Consider the following 13,470-nt stretch of genomic DNA (forward strand, 5'->3'; position numbering starts at 1 on the left):
AAGCATATATAAATGCAAAGAATGCATGCATGTACATATTATTGTTTATATACACATATATCTAAATATTGCAAGTTACTTTAAACAGTAGAGAACACATTTTCTGTAAGGCTTTTTACACTAACAGCTGTAATGTTTCATTGTACCAACACAAAATTCAATTTCTATTAAATAAATGCTTCATTCAAACAGATCATCTTCATGGACCAGAGCTCTATTCAGGAATATTTAACAAAATCCCATCAAAAAGAACAACACACTTTATCGCCTATCAGACCTTTTAAACAGACAGACACTGTGCCTGCTGGTTAAATTTAAGGAAAGAGAAATCAGTGTGATTATCAGATGAACCTACATTCGGAGCCAACTCATACGAAATCAAATGCAACAACACTACACCAATCTTTAAGTTTTGTCTGCAGCTGCAAAAATTACAAAGATAACACACACCCACCCATGTGTGAACACATGTGTTAATTTTTCATTTTTTAAGGCTTCTACTTGTACAGATGCAAATATGATATTCATTATAAAAGAGAGAAACACAAATTAATTAGCTGCACAATGTGCTACATTTTCAGACCCCACTTCATATCATTTTAAAAGGGGAAAAAAAAAATCCATGCATATTGTTTAAAGATATGACGAGACATTCTTCAAGACTGGACAAATATTTTTCCAACTTATCACTCACCCTTGCAGCACAAACTACATTTTGCAGTCTTCTGGCCCTTCTCATTAAATTGCCATATCTGACTGACTCTATTTTTGAAGGAACCTATGCACATTTACAGAAACCCTCGCAGACTTCTTCTATCAGTATATACTAGTGATTGCATTCTGTACCATAGTATCTTCACAGAAATTACGTGAAATTTGTGTTTCATCCAGGGCACCATGATAATGCAGCATCCCAGAACTAATACAGCAAAACCACCCAGGCTTTGTTCTGAATGCCCTAACACAGCCAGTAAAGGAGAGGCCTGCTCCACGTGCCTGTCTCTAAACCAAGGCAAAGCTGGAGATGCCTCTACACTCTTCAGGGCAGCCTGCACAATTGATCAAACAGCTATTTCCAAGTCAGAATCAAAACCTTCCCCCTTGCCAGACCTAAGCAAGCTCATTGTATTATTTCCAGAAACAAAGGCCAGGCTGAAGTTCCTTACCCAGAGCCCAATGCTTTTGCATCTCAGTGTTTGGCCAAAAGCAAAGATCTAGTTTGTCAAAGAGGTTCAGTCCTTAAACTTTAAAAGTTTTTGTGGCTTTTTTGGAGGTGAAGATGGTAAGTTTCTAAGTTTTAAAATTAAAACAAGAACACAAACCTCCTCCAAAACAAACTAAAAGACTCCTGCTGTAACCATGACTTTGAATTGAAAAAGTATATGGTCGAGTTATTAAATGCAGCTAGCATACACTCTTTTGGTTAAAATAAATTTTTCAAAAGTATATCTGTGTGGAAAGCAAGAATTACTTGTTTCTCACATGACTTGCTACAACATGCTAAAAAAATTAGATTATAGTTAGATCCTTTGTAGACAAATGAAGTCATAAAGAGGAAAAACTAGAAAGGATTTTCAAAAGCAGCTGAAACAGATAAAAGATTCTGTGATAATTAAATAAAATAAAATGAAATGTGGACTTTTAGATAGCTGAGCTAGACTGCTCCTTGCAGTGGCAATTCTCTTGTAATGGTGGACACTCTCAAAGGACAGGTGCTCATGTAACAATTGGGAAAAGATACTTAGACATAGATTCCTATGAAATCATGTGGCTGATACATCCAGATAATTTCCCTCTTAAGAAGCGCAATGCTCAAGAGCAGGAAAACATCCAGATCTTTTACAAATGTGAATAAAGGCATATCATGCTCTCAGAAGTGTTCTTCTGAGAGCTAACTGGTAACCAAATTCCTGGACAAGTTCTTTTCTTAAACACAGTACACCTAGCAACACAAAGAGATGTAAGAGATACAGTCCAGAAGAAAAAGGACTCCCTGAAAACCATCCAGATTTCATGACAGCAATTCCTCCTCTCATGACTGTTACCAGTTAGATGATAATGAAGGCAATAGTGGAAAAAATGTCAAAGGACCAAAAAAGCATCAATAGCTAACATCTTTGCCTTGGGAAAACAACTGCAGAAATTAAAACATGATGCAGTCCCCACCAGAGAGAAATGGAAACTCTTTTAACCAAACATATATTTTATAACATGTATTAGTAGCTAGATAGCTCCAACAAGCAGCCAACTTGCACAAATGGATAACAGCCCCCAAGTTGTTTTTTTTTTGATACTGTAACCCCTGTTTCTTGACGTCGCTTGCTCAATCTACAGAACTTCATATTTTTACCTAGAAGCTCAGCACAGACTGGGCAAGAGCTCCCTCTCTCCTTCTATTTATTACTCAATCTGCTAGCATTTGGGACAGCTGTGCACCTTTTCTAATGAATTCAGTGTTTCGTGTCACAGTCCCTCCCAAGCCACTCTCCAAAGCTGACACTGAGGGAGCCACTTAGTCTGAGTGCCCAGAACTGAGGTGAGCAAAGAAAAGGGATGGGGAACAGCCAGACCAGGATGCTGCCTCCTTCTCCCTCACATTTAGACAGTGTATCTACAATTTAAAACAAACTTTGTTCAGGGATGCCAACAGCCACTCTTGCACTTTGCAGTGGTGCTGCTTGTACTGGGAACTTGTAGCTTCTGTCTCCTGAGCCATCCCCCTCTCATGAGCACCTTTTTAAAGTAGATTTTTTTAAACGAAAGATTCTCTCTTCTGCTATTATTAAAATGTTGATTTTGTTGTTGTTGTTGTTTGCAAACAAATGCAGGGGAGCAGGGATTAAGGAAGCTAGAAAGCATTACTAGAATTTGCCTAAAGCAAACAAAGTGCAAAACTATACAAAACTATACCGTTTTGTTTGAAAATTACTGACTTGTGTGCATTTGTATTACCGAAATGCCTTGACTGAAAATCCTACTACAGTAGTTTAATAAATATTGTAAAATCTTTTTTAAAATGATAGAATAACATAAAGACATTCTCCTTTTCTAGGAAGTACTGCCAATATTAGAAACTTTATCTGGGCTTTAACACATAGGAGATATACGCCCTACCTTACCAACAAAAAAACAACGCAAAAAATACCACAATAACAACAAAAAGAAGATCAAAGACCCCAAGAACAACAAAACCAAACAAAACCAAACAAAAAATAAACAAAACTTAAAAACCAAAACAAACAACCCAACAAAAACAAAAAATAAGAAAGTACACAATACATCAGATACAAGACCAAGAATTGGTCTTAACAATCATAACTCTGATGTAATGGCCCATTCAACACTGGGACAATTCAGCCAAGTTTTCTATACCTTAAAATATCTGGTCAATAATTTCACTATTTGAAAACTTAATTTGAGAACAGGTTGAATGAGCTGAAGCACTGAAAAAGGTCCCTCATTATTCTAAAATGCAAACAAATCTAAAACCCTGCAGGTTCAAAAACAACTGGCAAATGATCCAAGTTTACTTATTACTGAATTGTTTCTTTACCAAGAAAAATTCATTAGAATTCACCTCTTATGGACTCACATGTGCATGTTGCTGGAATTCAGTCCTTAAATTGTCATTGTTACCATCACAGGAGATGCATTTCAGCCTGGTCACATTAAGAGCATCAGTAAATATTGTGACATGTGAAACCCGGATCAATGGTGGCCTGGAGGCAATATATTTGATGACACCTCACTTGCTCAAGGCCTTAATTTCCAAAAGATAATTTAAGTTGATGCACCTTAAGAAATTTGGTTTTATGAGCAGCAATTCACATGCCCTCCTAAAAAGCCATGTCCCATCAAAGTAGAAGGATTTATTTAGTACCAGTGTTAGGTGCCACAGACTGACTGGTTTTATGCTGCTCCTCACCCAGCTGGCTGCACTGGACCCCGTGAAAAAGGGGTAACAACCAACTCTAAAAGCTGGCAAATTTTGGTTAATCTGGTCAAAATATACTGAAAAACAGCCAAAATATTCCTTTTATGGCACCGCTATTAATGTGCATAGTATTTTTAATGCAATAATTTATCTGTTTTGAAGTGCTACCATGTGGTAGCATGCATTCTGAACAAGTGCTATACACTTCACAGCACAAAAAATTTGGTTTTTCTATACATATTAACTTTGCCAAACCACATGTATGCTTCAGACAGTATCTTCAATGACTAAACCAAGTTAGCAGATGCTAGTTCAAGGAACCAGCATATGCATTTGAAAAGAAGGAAAATTGATTTATTTAATTTAATTTAACACAGAGAATTATGGAGACAACAGATTAATTCATTTCCCTCCACACAGACAATCTCAATTAATTGTCTAAAAAACTATGAATCACAATAACTGCATCTATTGATAACAATTCCAATTGTGAAGATACAAATAAAAGGAATACCACAACCAACTTGTTATGGTTAAAACACACAACTAAAAAGAATGAGAAAAGAAAAACAAGAATTAATTCCAGAAAAGGCAGTGTTTCATCTAAAAAAGCCTTTAGATACTGTTGAAATGTATTTCTCTGTCCAAAGTGTGCAACACATATGCATACAAATATTTACAGATTTTTATCTATATCCAACCACCTCACACACACACATTTCTCCCAAGACAAATGCACAAGCTCAGTAACTCAACAATTCTCCTATTCATGGAGAAAAAAAAATTAAAAGTAAATATTGCCTTCCTCAATAATATTAATTTCCTCCTCTGAAATATCAAGTCAGGGTTACAAAACAGTGCTCTATTTTATGCACTTTTGCTATACTGGGCTGAAAGCACCTGACCTGCTCTAAACTTGGAAGCTAAGCAGAGGGTCTGTAGGTAGCTGGATGGGAAAAAAAATCATGTGAAAATAGGCAAAAGTCCAAGAGTCATAGTCATAAGAGCATAAAATGAAAAGCAAGTCAAAAGACTTAATTCAACCCCATTTTAATTGCTAAACTGAAGAATGAAAAAAAGGGTTGAACATATCTGGCCAAATTTTTTTTTAAGGAGTTTTGTGTTCTAATGAGTTAGCAACTGTGGTAGAAAAACTGAACATGCACAAATCTTCCATTTTCTGTATAGGCTACGAGATAAATTGACTACAAATCTTTAGGCATCCCCTCTATCTATGCCACCAACACTACTGCTCTAGTAAGAGCAAGCCCAACATCTTCTGAATTAATGTTTATTACAGCAACTGAGGCTTTGCTAGTACTTTCATGTTTTTCTAAAACAAAAAGGTCCTTGCTTTTATGAGAAAGAATGAGAGAAACAGAAGAGGAAAGACTCTTAAGTAACAATTCATTATGTACGCTCAGTAAACTCATTCATTTTTAACCTTGATCACAACTCAATGTTAGTTTTATGACAGCACTGCATGATATTAACTGTGCTCTATGGAAAAAAGTACAGGACACCCAGAGGAGATATCACAACCAGTAGGTGAACAGTGAAAAATAACAGAACACAATAAAAATAAAAACCAACATTTGGAGTGCTTCTGTCGGGAGATACTCACCCAAGGGTAAGCAGGTATCTCCAGACTGTTATTTATTACCAGTTTGGGCAGCAGCTGCCGGGGCAGATGAGCACAGCCCTGGTGTCAGGGGTTCTGTCCCGGGATCGGGACTCCCAGCACAGGCAGCAGTGACTGCCCACGACAACCTCGCTACTTTACAGAGCTGGTTCCAACCACGGGCCAGAACAAGGACACGGCTCCTGACGGATCAGGGCGAGGCAGGAAAGGGCAGCTCTGCCAGGTGGGAATAAAGGATAAGGACAAGTTTTGGGAGCAAATGAGTAAAACAAGGGAACAGGGAACACGGGGATGTGCGTGACAGGACAGGGGAAAGTAGCAAATGGAAGCACACCACTTCCTGCACATGTGCTGGCACTCGCCCAGGGTTCTCTGACAGCGAGCGGGGCTCTGGTCTAAGCACACAACCACCGAATTGGGAAGCAATCAAAGCCATCCACCTATTACAGCATTTTATTAACACACGGGAAAACACTCAGATAAATTCTGGACCACCTAAATCTCATTGACTGCACAATTCTCTACACAACTCAAGATGACAGGAACTTGTCCTGTTTTTAAATAAATACTTCCAAGCCTCAAGATGGCTCTAAATAAGATGGGTAGGACTATCAAGGTAACTTGCAAAATTGTTTTCTAATGTGTGCAACATTATTCCAAAGGATAAAAGCATTATAATAATATCTTTCAGAAATATTAAAACACTGAGTTTTCAAACAGCATTTTTAATTCAGAAATCCACTTTAAACTAGCATCTTGAAATTAAGATCAAACAATATAATTCAACTATTTTGTTAGCAATGATTATTAAGAAATGGTCAAAAGAAAAAGCAATATATTTGAAGGCTTTCTCTGAAGTAGTTTTTCTCCAATTATCTAGAAAGATCCATCTTCACAGTATCTTACAAACACTCACCAATTAATCCTCCATCTCTTCCTATATGGCAGGTAAATATTATTCTTGTCTAAGAACTTGGCTTACTACACTATTATTTCTACACTGATTGAAGACAAATTTGATATGAGATCGAAATCTTTATCAAGAGAAAGTTTCAGTCAGCCTACATTGTCATGATGGCAGTAAATTATACTACTAAAAATGCCATCTGTGCAGCCTAAATCTTGCTTTCCTTGTAAGAAAGCAGGAAGATGATATCTCATTTCCTAATAAACATCACATGCCTAATGAAAGCATCAACTGTTTTCTATTAGGAGTGTATTCCCTTTACTTACACCAATTTTGTCCAGTATCATTCTGGCTGCTAACGTGGAAAGTAGAATTAAAGGCATGAAAAGGAATTAACATAGTCCAAAAACAACTCTGTGTTACAGTAACCTCATATCTAACAAAACACATCCTTTAAAAAAGAAGTGGCTTTTTAAAGTTTCCTAAGATATCCTTAACTTCGTGTAACAGCCATGGATTTTTGCTTGTTTACTCTAGTGAGGCTACATTAACATGTAAAAGCTCTTTCTTTACAAAAGATCAACATATTCTTTACAGAATATCTACCTTAATGTTACAAAGCAATTAAGCACACAATAAGACAAGAATGTGTGGTGAAACTAATTACTTTCCTACATAAATGTCAATCAGATTAATGTATTTTTTATGAAATTTTATATTACATAAATACTCAGAGAGGTTATTTAATTACCTGGAAAAATTTGGAAATGTTTAAAGATTAATGAATTACACAGTCACTTTTACTTTCTTAATGTAACACAGATTTTCATATTCAACAATTTGAAAGCAGAACAGGAACAGACTGAAATGAAAACAAATCAAAAATTCCTGCTTTTTGAAAATCAGAAATTTCATACAGCATGCATCACAAGAACGACAGTCTCATTTTGTCAATAACTTTTCAGTAAGTGAATAAAAATGATGACTTCACATAAGGGATATGGGGGCTTTTAGATTCCTCATCTCCCCCCAAAACACAGAAAAAACATTTTTCTACTTTGTAAAGCTTCAAAGTTTGGGTATTTTCTACCAATCACTATTTGCATTGCTGAAATTCAAGGGGCAAGTGGGAAGTAGAGGGACATCTTCCACAGCATATTTAAAGTCAAAACACCCATCTTATGTTACCAGATACAACGAAGCAAGTGGTTTTCTGATGCTTTGGTATTAAATATCCACAAGCTTTTTTTCAAAACTTTCTCACACTGTTCTTAAGTTTCAAGCTCACAAAACACAGAGTGAACAGTGAAGTACACACAGCTCCCAGAGAGCAATTTTCCTGAATTGTCTTTATAGCAATTCATTGATACTGCCTATTTCTTCAGCTGAAAGTTACACCAGCTATTCTTATGTGACCTCCATCAGCCCATCACGTAGGGATAACACTACTAAACATTTAGCAGAGAGAATCAGTGAAGTTCTAATTTTTGGCAAAACAGAACAACATGGAAGCCACCCCATAAACTCATCCTTTGAATCAAAATTACTCAAGTATTTTATTCAAATATTAAAAGTTGACTTTTTCTTCAGCATTGCCCTTACTGCTTTTTCCACTGGGGGTCTACTGTGCAGGGCAAGACCTCCCCATGCACTGGGAAGGCCTGATGCAGTCAGCAGCTATTGCTCCTTTCAGAAAGGCAGATGCAACCCCCAAAATTCAAACTAGTTTTACAAAGTCTACCACTTTTGTCCAGCCCAGGTGCTGTTACTTGCTGAGCAAACAGCTATGAAATGCCACATTAACTTCATTCTTTTCAGTAAGAATAACACTTAACTATCACCCCTCATTCAACACAGCAACTAGGAGCTTTCTCTAATACCTAGATGAACACAACACCACAAGGATGTTCCAGCTCTCCTCTTCCAATATTCTTAGAACCCCACTTACATCTCCAAGTAACACATCCCATGGAGCAGCCCAGGACACAGAGACAGACTGAGACATGCCATCTGACCAGCTGAAAGCTCTAACCAAGGGCAGCCTCACTTGAATCTCTGCTGTAGGAACATCTACAGGCATCTACATCCTCATGACTGTCATACAGGTCTTCAAGCCACAAGCAACGCAACTCTAATCCACAGGAGGTACAAGTCAGTCAGAACTCAAGCTAAGCCCCCTACCCAGCAGACAGATGACCAAGTATCTCTTCACTACAAGATCCAGGGTCAGACATTTGCTTTGCCAGGCACTGACTTCCAGATAAAATGAGTCAAGACCCATTGCTTTCAATCCCTGCCACAACAGAAATCTTTCCCCTTCTTTAGTTTGCAGGCAAAGCAGAGTGACAGAATCCCTTCTGGTTTAGTTCTAACGATTGTCACTACACCACCACTTATTATCACTAAGCAACTCTTCAAATGAGAGGGAAAACACAGCTTTTATTATGCAAACTCTAACACAAACAATTCTTAACGTGCAGGCTTACAAAAAGGTAAGTGAATAACCCTCCCACCTGAAGATTTCTCTAGATGAAGTGCAAGGTTTGCACTGCAAAAGGCCAAGGATCCATACACAGATGATGCCCAATGAGAGCCAGAACTGAGTATACCAAACAACTCCCGTTTCTGAGGGGCACACATTACACTGGTATTTCATTGTAGCATGATGGCTACCAGGAGCTGTTTGCAATTCTCTTCATGATAGTTTTAAGTTTGTGAAATAATATGAAAGAAACTGATTTTAGACGGGTTTAAAAGTAGAAGACACTGACCAACATTTTCTATGGAGCTTGAGGAAAAATATTTAATTTCAGAGGAAGAACAGAACTAGCAGTTCAAACCTTGTGAAAGCATTTGCCCAAAAGACTCCTAAATTACTGAAATTAGATCACTAGACATTTTCAGCTTTTTTATTAAATCTTCCCTGCCAACCAATAGTCACAGCAAAGTTATTTTGGAAGCTGTTGGCTGCATCAAGAAACAACAGATTAAATCAAATTCTCATAGATATAGTCCTTTCCTGCATGTGAAAATCAGCCTCCTTTCTCCCTAAGTATTACATATAATATCATGTGCATTTCAAAATAACAGGTGATAGCACTAGCAGGGTATTGGAGATGTAAGAAGTTATATGGTGGCCACATATGCTAGTAGGCAGCAAGAGCTTGCAGTGAGACATGACACTATGACCAGAAATTCATCATCCAGAACTGATGGCATCTAAATCTTCAACACATCTCATCCCATACAGCTAAGCAACGATGTTTAAAAAATGCCACTGTTACCCTTCATTAGTACAACATTGTACTGTTTCCTTACATGACTGCTACCACAGCAGCTATCAATTAATTAGCGTGCACAACATTTAATCAGTGAAAGAGTATTAAAGTACTTAAGGTTTTAAAAGTGTACAGTTTCAGGCATAACAGCACAGACTTTCAAATAACTCCAATAGCTTTAACACAGGGTTAGCAACTCAGAACAGAGATGCCATAGAAAGCCAGCAGGTACAGTTTTGAAAGGCTCAGTGGCAGATACCACACCACTTTAACACAAAAACCATCAAAGTTAGGGTGACCCACACAGAAGTGTTTTAACACACAGGAATCTACTGCAGTACATAAACAACAATGGTTTTAGAGGCTTTCTACATTGATGCAAAAAAAGTAAAACCTGGTACCCCTGAATAGTTCCAACTGGTCAAGACAGATCCAGACTAACTGCACTAACTGCATTAACATTCTCCAAATCCCCAGAGTCTTTATACCAGACCTCCAACATTGTCCTAGACAACTTCCACAGTTTGCTACTACATGTCCCATTTTCTTCCCTAGGAAATCACATCCATCATCATCACTTACTGTCTCCTTTATTTTCAGTCACATGTGTGTATATATGTACACATATACACATACAGATGTGAGGGGGGGTGGAAGGAGAGGGATAGAGAAAGAACACATACACACACACACACACACACATCCCATAAATAAATAAGCATTTAATCATGAATCAAGGTGTACTTCCATGGTAAATGTTAATGCATATGACCATGCTTTTATATACATAGAAAAAGTAAGGTAAAGGCAACTTCTCAAGAAGAAAATTGACACTTACTGCTGCAGTAAGGAACTAGAACAGTGCACAGCATCTACTGAATGGCATCATCACTGGTATTACCCAGTGGAGTTCCTAAAGCCCAAGGTACACTACTAATGCCTGCATCAGTACCGCTTCTTCAATGTGTCTCCAAAAAAACAATGAATTCAGGCCAGATTCAGGAAGTCTATTCCATAGCCCAGCAAGAGTAACAATAAAATAGGGGTGGTTAGATATCTGACATAAAAGAGAGTCATGTCTTTGCAGGAGCAGCCTTTGACACATAACAACTTGAGACTGTGCACTATGTTCAAATGTAAGTATACCAAATAATTTAAGCAAAACTAAAATTCATAACAGTTTAAGAATATTTAATTTAGAAAATAAAGTTCACAGCTTTTAGAACAACCTATGCAAGACAGAGTCAGGATGAATTCCTCTTCTTTCTAGGGCCTGTAACATCATATGGCAAGATTTTGCAAGCCAAAGCTAATATTTCAGCAACATAGCACTTGCAACTTTTATATCTAAGTGTGGCTTGTTCTTTTAAAGTAGCCAAGAACTGAACTCACACCCTGTTTGAGCAGGCAGAAAAAATGCTCTGTGCCAAGAAGGAAGTTATAAACTTAAAGAAGGTTTTTTACATGGGAAACAAGTTGGGAAGCAGAGGGGCAGATTCACTGCAATCAATTCTTTAATGAGTAAGAGAAAATGCACAGCACATCAGAGCTGGAGGCAGCAGGCTGCGGTTCCACTGCTTGCTCAGCTGAAGGACTCCCTGATGGGGGCTGGACAACTCAATTCTTTCCACTCCTGCTCGTTCTCTGAAGACTATAAACCCTTGGGACAGCTCTCACCATTTATTCTGAACAAAGCCTCAAAGCAAAATAGTTTTGTATGAGGAAGAGATGAATCATCAAATCACTTGGTGGTACCTATTTTTCTCTGACTGCCAAAATGCCTTTGTAATGACATTTTATTTACAAATTCAAATTACAGTTGAAGGGGGGAAAAAAAAGAATACAACAAGATTAATACTATCTAAACAGACTTCAGAAAGAAGCCACAAGATGATGAGCCATGCAGGGCTGTATCAGCAGCACAAAGCCCATCCGGATGCCAGTCCCTATCTGTGTGCCCAAGGGATCAATACTGGGTCCAATATTCTTCTGTCATCCTCATTAATGACCTGGATGATGGGACAGAAGCACTCTTGGCTAGTTTGCCATGATAAAAACTAGAAGGAGGTTTGTGCTGCCTTCAGAGTGACTTAAATAGGCTTGAAAAAAGTTCAGCAAAGGCAAATGCAACGTCCTGCTCCTGGGCAGAAAGAATCCCAGGCACCAGCACAAGCCAGGGCAGACTGGTGCTGTGTCCAGTTCTGGGCACCCCAGTATGAGACATGGACCAGCTGCAGAGAGTTTAGAACAGCCACAAAGATGGCTGGGGACTGGGGCATCTGTCATGCAAGATGAAGCTGAGAGAGCTGGAGAAGACTCAGAGGAATCTTATCCATGTGCATGAAGATTTTGCAAATTCAACTTAAATATATGACAAAATAGCTTATTTATTAGCTTGCTTTCAACCTCTGAGGAAGGGCAAACTTCACAACAGGCTGTCAAGAGAAGCCATAGAGCTCCCCCCACCTCCCCTTGGAGACAATTAAAACTCATGAGTTCAACCTGCTCTAGCTTTGAGCAGCAGAATTGAACCAGAGACCTCTACACATTCCTTCCAAGCTCAGCAATTCAATGATTCTGTAAGTTAGAATATAGTAAAGAAAAATAACAAAAAGAAATGCCAAACATTAGTTCCAGTCACATAAAACATTATTGGTTTGTTGTTTAAGGGGCCAAGATCACAAAGTTCTGTTAATTGCTAACAAAAAAAATACCAGAATATAAGTAAACCAAGTTCAGCTTGAGTAAAATACAGGTTTCTAGAAACAACCAACCACAGTGTGAAATCACATTGGAGATTTTTTTGTGTTTCAAAAGCATTTATTTTCATTCTGCATTCATCTTTTTGTTAGTTATTGAAAATGTTTGAAGCAATTATATAGAGCACTATATAATTCTCAAGGGATTCAGCCTAAATACTTTTTCAAATGCAAACACGACACGAGTCACAGTAGGTGCAAAATCTTTGGTTAACAGCCACACACTATATTTATTTTAGACACTCTCACTGAATATCAAAAATGTAACAGAAATTGTTTCAAAAAAAACTAACAAGGGTAAGCCAGTCTGAAAATATTTTGTTACACAAACTGTGCTTAGATTTGCATCTGCAGTTCAATATGGTAAGCAAATACAAAAATACAGAACTGTCAAAGGACAAAAAGGAAACAAAGCCAAGGACTGAACTGCAAAGTCAAGAGGATTTGAAAATAGAGGCTTAGAGAATTCATTTTGTTCAACTGAGAAACATGGCAGAAAGAAATGAAAATTTAAAAGCATCTTAGTACTTGACCATGATGTCCTATTTTTAAAGTTGCATTTAAATTTAAAAAAAAAAACAAAACAGTGCTGCAGCCATCAAGAGCAAATTCAGTAAATTCTCTTTAATATCAATATAACCAGAATTACATCTAGATGGACTGCTGAAGATTCCTTCTCTGCAACATATTACAAAGAATGCTATTTTTTGAAGTATTTCACTGAAAAAAACTAAAAACTTTCATTTGCCACAGTTATACATTTACACCAGAAAACAGTTCAAAATAATACAAATTTAATGAGTGAAACAGTGGCAACTTTGAGGTATCTGTTGAGGTGACAATTCAGTAAGAATAAGCTCAATTTATGCTTACCTAATTATTTTAAATTAACCAATTTATGTCTAACAATCACAGTATCAGGTCCCAGTAGGAAATCTGCAAACTTTGTA

At 37.5% G+C, this 13,470-nt stretch overlaps 1 protein-coding gene across 1 annotated transcript in view; it reads right to left on the reverse strand.

Annotated features, from left to right (window-relative positions):
- Positions 1–13,470, reverse strand: part of EIF3H (eukaryotic translation initiation factor 3 subunit H) — an 85,760-nt gene that overhangs the window by 17,667 nt on the left and 54,623 nt on the right. The gene's annotated exons all lie outside the window — the stretch shown is intronic.

This window comes from Erithacus rubecula, assembly GCF_903797595.1.
Source record: "Erithacus rubecula genome assembly, chromosome: 3".
NCBI classification, from domain to species: domain Eukaryota; kingdom Metazoa; phylum Chordata; class Aves; order Passeriformes; family Muscicapidae; genus Erithacus; species Erithacus rubecula.